This window comes from Orycteropus afer, unplaced genomic scaffold (assembly GCF_000298275.1).
Source record: "Orycteropus afer afer isolate SDZICR_OR568_19922 unplaced genomic scaffold, OryAfe1.0 scaffold00217, whole genome shotgun sequence".
Classification (NCBI taxonomy): Eukaryota; Metazoa; Chordata; class Mammalia; order Tubulidentata; family Orycteropodidae; genus Orycteropus; species Orycteropus afer.
The window spans coordinates 4636562-4645895 of NW_006921804.1; positions in this window are offsets into that span (position 1 = coordinate 4636562).

The window sequence follows — 9334 nt, forward strand, 5'->3', positions numbered from 1 at the left end:
TGGGAATGGTCTCTAGCTTATGGCATGTTTGTTGTTGTTGTTGTTGTTATGTGCCGTCGAGTCGGCCCCAACTCATAGCGACCCCTCCTTGAGTTTCCGAGGCAGTATCACTATGGAAGTAGGATTGCTCAACCTTCCTTCCGAGGAGTGGCTGGTAGATTTGAACCGCCAGCCTTCTGGTTAGCAGGCAAGTGCTTTAGCCACTATGCTACCAGAGCTCCTTATGGCATGTTTGGACCCTGCATATAGCCATGTCATTGTTCAGTAGCAGCCTGCCTTGCTCTGCCGACCTTGGGACTTATAAAAGATTTAAGTTAATAGCCTGCCGTGTGGTTTCATAACATGAGGACTGTGCCATTTTATTTGTCAACCTTGGGCTTGGCAGCCTCAGCAGCCAGCAGCTGTCTGAGTGAAGAAAAGCCTCTAGCTTCGGTGGGCTGGGAGCTGGAGGCAGAGCTGAAGCCTGAGGCTGAGGGGTTTTCACCCCCATTTGAGGAATTTGTTTCTCATTTTGGCTTATATGTATGTAAATGGGGACGTGAAATGGGGAGGTTACATCATAGGAAAGTGCAGAGTTCATTGCTGGGAATGATTGGTAGTAGGAAGGCTTAGGTAGCTTGGAAGGAGCTCTGTCTGTTTTGCGTTAGGTAGGTTGGAAATGTGCAGAACAGGACCGTTGTTCCATGATCTTTGCCAGGATCTAGAAGTATAAACTGGTGGGAGACAAATGGCCTTTCCTTTAGATGTACAGTTGCAAGTGGAGGGCATAGTCCCACTAATCTCCAAAGCACTCTTGAAACAGAATTTATTTGGAGGATTATGTTTGCCTGTGGTTGCTATTAGGTGCTGTTAGTGGGTTCCTATTCACAACAATCTTACGTACAACAGAATGAAACACTGCCTGGTCCTGCATCATCCCCACAGTTGTTGCTGTGCTTGAGCCCATTGTTGCAGCCACTGTGTCAGCCCATCTCATTGAGGGTCTTCCTCTTTTTCACTGACCTACTTTACCAAACATGATATACCTTCTCCAGGGACTGGCTCCGCCTGACAACATGACCAAAGTAGGAGAGGCAAAATCTCACCATCCTCACTTCTTAAGGAGCATTCTGATTATACTTCATCCAAGACATTTGTTTGTTCTTGCCCCTCTAAAGTACATGAATAGTCAGTATAGAAACCTCATTAAGCCTGCTCTTTGTGGAGTAAGTATCTATGTAGGCAGCCACTGATTAGCTATAATATTCTCCCTTCTCTATCATGACTAGTATGTGGAGCTATGAATATTTTTGAAGGTATTTTTGTGATGCTAGGCAACTGGACTTTCCTAAGATCACTACTGATCCTTTTGTCATGACCACCTCTCAGCTCGTTTCTCCAAAGTACAAAATGGGGTTCCTTCTTAGGTTGCTCAACTCAAAAACCCATGGCATTATTATTAATCTGATAATGAGAGAGTGTTTGGATGTGGTAAATATTTGGTGTGTGTGTGTGTGTGTGTGTGTGTGTATAGGAGCGCTGGTAGCACAGTGCCTAAGGCACTTGACTGCTAACCAGGAGGCTGGCAGTTCAAACCCACCAGCCACTCCTTGGAAGGAAGATTTGGCAATCCACTTCTGTAGTGATACTGCCTCGGAAACCCAAGGAGGGGTCGCTATGAGTCGGGTCTGACTCGACGGCACATAACAACAACAAATATATATATATATATATTTTGCTGTTTTCATATATTGTACTTGGGCAGGCTTATTCGGTCTTTCTGCCTCTCAGTCTTCATTTATAGGATGGGGTAATAATAGGGATTTCATAGGAATGTTCTGAGAATTAAATGTTACAAGGTTCTTAGCCTATAGTTCTAGTATTTAATAGTCACTGAAATGTTAATTACCACTCTCTTCTTTTCCGTTCCTCCTTCCCAGTAGACGTCTTGTACTTTCCCCCAACCGTTCTCAGACTTGTGTGATGTATTATATCATTTCAGAAATGGTTTAGATGAGAAGATGGGGCTGTCCTGAGTATATGAATATGAAATATATCTAGAAGTCATCTTTTCCAGAGCAGTGTGAAAGATCCCAACTGTTCAAAACTCTTCTCTCCTGTACCTGTATTGATTAGTGCTCTGGCATAAAGTATGAGAAAGAATTTTTTTTGTTTTCCTTTTAAAAATATTACTTAAAAAATATTCCTGTGGAAAGGCTGCATTTGTCCTAATTTGCACAAAGCAAAGCAAGGATTTTTATAGATAAGTGCTAAGGAGTTTAGAAGAATCTTGCTAATGCCTATTCTTTAATTGTACACTCCTTGTTTACTTGTCTGTTTCTTTTGTGAAAGTTTAGAGCAATCATTCTTGAACTACAGAGTGACTAATAATTACCAGAATACTGTGGTATAAAACTCAGATTGTTTGGTTTTACCCTAAGACATTTCAGTTTATTACTTTGAAGCTGGCCTGGGAAGCTGCATTTTAAAGAAACATTTGAAGTGATTCTGATGGAGGTGATCTAAAATGACACTTAGGCAAACATTTATTTAAAGTATAAGAAAAATGACAAAACTAAATTTATTAAGTTGCAGCCTAAGAGTCATTCACCAGTCTATATAGTATTCTCTGTAGTGGTATTTTTTGCTGGAACTCGCATGGTAGAATTTTGTAAGACCAACGACTTGTTCATTGCAAACACCTGCTTTCAACAACTCAAACAGCGGCTCTACATGTGGACTTCACCAGATGGAACACACAGGAATCAGATTGACTACATCTGTGGCAAGAGGCTGTGGAAAAGCTCAGTATCCTCAGCGAAAACCAGGCCAGGAGCTGATTGTGGAACAGACCATCAACTGCTCATATGCAAGTTTTCTGGGCATAAATCAGGAAAGCTGTATCTGTTTGTTGAAACATCTCAGTGGATATTTCGGCAATTCCTGGAGCCTTGTTTTTTGCCAGTTCTTCAGTGCAGCTTGGACTTCTTCCTTCAGTACCATTCGGTTCTTGATCATATGCTACCTCCTGAAATGGTTGAACATTGACAAGTTCTTTTTGATACAGTGACTCTGTGTATTCCTTCTGTCTTTTGATACGTCCTGTATCATTCAGTGTTTTGCCATAAAAAAAAAAAAAAAGAAAAGAAAAGAAATCCACTGGCACATATTCGATTCTGACTGATAGCAACCCCCGTTGGGTTTCTACGGCTGTAAATCTTTACAGAAGTAGATTGCCTCATCTTCCGCCCATATAGCAACTGGTGGGTTTGAACCACTGACGTATACAACACAATAATTATTGACCTTCAGGTTAGCAGCCAAATGCCTTGCCCACTACATCATCAGAGCTCCTTATTTTGCCCATAGAATCCTTTAATATCACAACTCAAGGCTTGATTTTTTTTCCTTTAATTCTTTCAGCTTGAGAAATGCTGAGCATATTCCTACCCTTTGATTTTCCAACTCCAGGTCTTTTTTTTTTTAATTTTTATTGTGACTTGGGTGAAAGTTTACAGAGCAAATTCATTTTCTATACAGCAGTTCATACACGTTTTGTTTCATGACGTTGACTGCAGTTCCCCACAGTGTAACAGCTCTCTTCCAGTTGCTCCCTGTATTTACATCTTCCCTGTGTCCTTCTTTCTTATGCTTCCTGCCCCACAAGCTATCTCCCTGTGAAAATACTGCCCTTCTGTTCTTACGTGATTGATTGTTCCAAGGAGTTTATCTACTTGATGTAAATATCCACCCTATATACCTATTGTTTATATGAACATTCTTATAGCACATACAGATATGTATGTAGAATCATTGTCTGCCATCCTTTTACATTGTCATGGGTATATTCCCTTTTGCCTGGATATACTTGATCATTCAGCCTGTCTACCCATCTGTTTACCCCATAGATTAATGTTTGTTGTCACTGATAATGCAGTATTGTATATGTCAAAGGGTATCTTTATTGTCTGTACCACTTTTGCATCTCTCTGTGCTTTCCTTTTCCTTAGTTTTATTGTGTTGATCACTCACTTTTGGTATATTGCCTTTCCCTTCACCCAAATCAATATTTGTCTCTACCTGTCTAGCAGTGTTCCTTTCTCTCCCCTCACTTCCCTGGTAACCAACTTTCCTTCCATGTATAAACCTTTCCTTACTTTTTACAATAGTGAACTGATACAATATTTGTCCTTCTGTGATTGACTTATTTCACTCAGCATAATGTCCTCCAAGTTTATCCGTGTTATGCCGTTTTTCACAGATTAGACATTATTTTTTAGTGTTGCATAGTATTCCATTGTGTGTATGCACCATAGTTACAACTTCAGGTCTTTGTACATTTCATTATACTACTTAACTTTCTCCTTTGAAATGTTCTGTTCAGCTTTTTTATCTCATCATTTCTTCTATTCATTTTAGCTACTCTCCTTTCAAGATCAATTTTCAGAGTCTCCTTTGACATCCATATTGGTCATCTCTTCCTTTGCTGTCTTTTAAATGATCTTTTGCTTTCTTCATATATGATGTCCTTGATGTCATCCCATAGCTCATTTCCTCATTTCCTGTGGTTCTCGCCTTGGATATATAGCACTTCATCTTTGCCTTTTTACTGCTTCTTGAATGTGCTAAGCACCATTCTGTCTTATACATTGTCCTTGTTGTTCCCTCTAGGTGTTACTTTCTCTCTCAGATAGATGCATAGCTTACTTCTTCACTTAATTCAGAACTTGGCTCAAATGTTATCTCTTCAGAGAAGATTTTCCTGACCATCTTTTATTTTTTTAAAATGCATTTTATTGAAATATAATTTATGTACAGTGAAACTAAAGTGACATGGGTCAATGCATTTTTTTTTTTTGGCAGTGTTCCCTCCGCTCCCCTCCCCTCCCATCCTGGCAACCAACAAAGAAAGTTTCCCTCCATATATAAATCTTTCCTTGACCCTCCACAACAACGAACTAATACTATCTTTGTCCTTCTGTGAATGACTTAACTTTACTCAGCATAATGTCCTCCAAGTCCATCCATATTATGCAGTGTTTTGCAGACTCTCCATTATTCTTCAGTGCTGCATAGCATTCCATTATGTGTATGTACCATAGTTTGGTCATCCACTCTTCCGCTGATGGGCACGAAGGTTGTTTCCATCTTTTTTCTATTGTAAATGGTGCTGCGATGAACCTGAGTGTGCATATTTCTGTTCCTGTCCTGGCTCTCACCTCTCTAGGATATATACCTAGTAATGGGATTGCTGGGTCAAATGATATCTCCAATTCCAGCTTTCTAAGGAATAGCCATATTGCTTTTCACAGTGGTTGTATCACTTCACAGTCCTACCAGCAGTGTATGAGAGTCCCAGTCTCTCCACAGCCTCGCCAGCATTTGTTATTTTCTGTCTCGTTGAACCTTGCCATCAGTGCTGGGGTGAGACGGTATCTATTGTTGTTTTGGTTTGCATCTTTCTGATGGTCAGTGATTGTGAGCATCTCTTTATGTATCAGTTGGCCACCTGAATATCCCCCTTGGTGAAGTGTCTATTCATGTCTTCTGCCCATGTTTCAATTGGATTGTTAATTCCTTTGGTGTTGAGGCATTGGAGTTTTCTATAAATCTTAGAGATAAGTCCCTTGCCAGATATGTAATTATCGGCAAATAGGAATTTGTTGCTGTCATTTCTATTACGTGCTTTTTCATGGTGTCGATTTCTTTGTTTCATATAATTTTCTATGCTGAGCTCATTTTGTTTATGAATCGTGTTACCACTTCCTTTGTTGCTGTTGTTTTAGTATTTGCTAAATATTTGTGCTAGTCCTCTTTTTTATTTTGATATGAAGGTTTGTCATTTTTCTTTGAGGTTACCCTGTGATTTATAGTTTTCTTCCCAAGTTTAGAACAGTCTGTTCTATCTTGTAGTTTTCTTGACATCCCTACCATCTAGATGTTCTGTAATGACACAGTTTTTTCCCTCTTTTTGGTTTGTATTTGTCCTCATTTGTCAATTGATGTCTCTAGTTCCCTGTTTACAATCTTGTAGGCTTCTTTACTTTGGATACTTCCATAGCTGGGTTGCTTTCTGGGTTATATCATGTGTGTTAATGGTCAGTTGTTGTTGGCTGTTGTTGCTTCTCTGTCCAAAGGTCTCTCTTTAGCATCTCTTGTAAGATTGGTCTGGATTTAACAAATTCCCTTAATTTCTGCTTCTCTGGAAATGCCCTAATTTCACCATCATATTTGAGGGACAATTTTGCTGGGTACATAATTCTTGGTTGGAAATTTTTCTTTTTCAGGGTTTTATATATACCATCCCACAGTCTTCTCACCTGCATGGTTTCTGCCAAGAAATCCTAGCTTAGTCTTATTGGTTGCCCCTGGTAGGTAACTTTTTGTTTTTCCTGTGCTGCTCTCTTGATTATTTCTTTGTCTTTGGTTTTGGTAAGTTTGATGATGATATGTCTTGGTGATTTTCTTTTGGAGTCTGTCCTGTTAGGGGTTCATTGGACTTCCTGAATGGATATATTCTCATCTTTCATCATACTGGAAAATTCTCTTCCAACAGATCTTGGACAATTTTCTCAGTGGTTTTATTTTTCTCTTCCTGTTCTGGAGTTCCAGTGACACATAGGTTATTTCTTTTGATGGTATCCCACATGAACCTTAGGCTTTCTTCAATTTGTTTTGATCTTTTTTCTGATTGATCCCTTTCCAAAGAAGTATTCAGGTGTTTGTCTTCAATCTCATTAATTCTGTCTTCCATTACATCAATTCTACTTTTTTGCCCTTTCAGTGTCTTACCTATTTCTGACAATTTTGTATTAATCTTCTGGATTTCTATCTGTAGATTTTGAATCATTTCTAATTTTTCATTTATTTTGTCATTTTGTTCTTGTATTTTCTTCTAGGGTTTTGTCTGTGTTTTCCTTGGTCTGTCTCTCAACCCTTTGAAGATACCTAAATATAATTTTTTTGAATTCCTTATCAGGGAGTTCCAATGCTGCGTCTTCCTCAGGGATTTGTTTGGGTCTGTATCCTGGTCCCTTGTTTCTCCTGCTTTATCTTGCTTTTTTGTGTGGACTGTGATGCTCTGTTGTCTCTGAGGCTTTGTGATGTTTTAAGTGTTTATATTTGATTGGTGATTGTATGTTGGAGTGACTTGCCCACGATTTTCATTTTCTTTGTTTTGTTTGTATGGTATCTGTGCAAGCAAGGTACTGTGCTGTGCTCTTCTATTCACTAGTTGACAGCACTTACACTTGTACACTCACCACCTGTTTCCTTTTCTGTTGTCAGCCTCTTGTATGTCCCTGCTGACCTTGGCAAACAGAGCCTATTCTTAGGTCCCTGGAATCCAAATGAGAATGCTATCACTTTAAAATCCAAAATGATTGCCATTTGTAAAGATTCAAAATGGTTGTGCCCTCCGGTCTCTTTAAATATCCAAGATGGCCACTGCTTGTAAACATTCAAAATGGCTGCACCTTCAGTCACTTTAAATATCCAAAATGGTTGCAGCTTGTAAACATTGAAAATGGCTGTGCCCTTGGTCACTTTAAATATCCAAAATGACTGCTACTTATAAACATTCAAAATGGCTGCTGTGTGTAAGCAGTCAAAATGGCTGTGCCCTCCAGACATCCATATTGGTCAACAGGTCAAGTGTCTCCCTCCTTGCTGTTTTCCCTTCCTAGTCATAGACCACCAGCACAGTCATCCCTGCAGTCCTTGGTGACCAGGGCTGATCTTTAGGTCAATTCTCAGGTCCCAACAGTACTTGTAAATATTCACGCTATTGGTCCCGTCAGAGTAGCTGATTCCGCAGCTCTGACCATCTCTGTGCTCACTGTTTTCTTTCAGGTTTTTCCACTAGCTGTTGCCGAATCTGCTTCTGTATAGTTCCTTTCAAAGCTCGGGGCTCCAGGATTATCTTCTGTATCTCTGTCAATTGGTTTTTCTTTTCTTTGTTGAAGATGGTCTGCGTCGCTTATCTGCCTATTATTCCTCTGTCTTACCAGAAGTCCCCTGACTATATTTTAAGAATGGTCTCTCTTCCCTGCCTCCCAGTCACTCTCTATCCTTTTGTCTTGCTTATTGCTTTTCATGGCACATATCCCTATTTAACGTACATATATAATTAGTTTTTATTGTGATATGGGTGAAAGTTTACAGAGCAAAGTCATTTTCCGAACAGTAGTTCATACACATTTTGTTTCATGACACTGACTGCAGTCCCCACAGTGTAACAGCTCTCTTCCCACTTTCTCCATGTAGTTACCTCTTCCCTGTGTCCTTCTTTCCTGTGCATTCCTGCCCCCTGCTCTGTCTCCCTGTGTAAATACTGGCCTTCTGTTCTCCCATGATTGATCTTCTAAGGAGTGTTATTTACCTGATGTAAATGTTTACCCCATAGCCCTGTTTGTTGTTTGGCTGGAAGCAATAGGAGTTCAATTCTAGACCTGAAAGGTAACTAGGGGCTATAGTGTTGGGGGTTTCACCAGTATTATTTAATTTATCATCTGTTTTCTTCACTAGAATGTTAAGTCCACGAAGGCAGAGACTTTGTTCCATATTGTCTATCCTCAGTGCCTAGAATATTGCTAATAATAAATATTAGTCATTCTGTAAATGTCATTTCATGGAGTTTGAGATCTGTCAGTTTTAAGATTCCCTAATATTTTATGAACCAACAGGAACGAAATTGACTGTAAGACACCACTGTCTTACAGTCACAGAGATTAAAATAAGGGACAATGTGTACATTAGAGACTATGAAAGATTAGTTGTTGAATGAATGAGGTAGCAAGGGGAAGTCTCACATGACTTCAGAGTTTCTAACTTGATCAAGGGAATAATGGTATCTGTATATGGAATGTAAGAGGAAGAGAAGATTGATAGAAGGAAAGATAGCTACCTTCTCATATCCTTATAAATCTCTAGGCAGAAGCAAAAAGAAATCTTGTAGGAAAGGGCAATAAATCAGAACTTTCTAATCTGAGATCTTATAATGTGGTCGAGTGAGACCTCGTCTAAATTCAGGGGGAATAGAGAGAATTAGCAGTACCCTAGAGCTGATTCCTATGAAGTGCAGTTCAGACATACTTCCATTCTCAACATTTTTACCAATTCTGACACCAGCCAACCCTCCTGTGGCACACTCTACATCTGTGGCTCAGTTCAATAATTCATTAACAATGACCACACAGAATTCACAGATCATACTCACAGTTATGGGATTTGTTTGGGAAATAACAGGTTACAATTCAGGATCGGGATCAATTCTCCTGTTGGGAGGTAGGAGACAGTTCATCAATCAGGACAGCTTCCAGTTGCTCAGCTCCTCTTCCTCTGTACCCATAGGCAG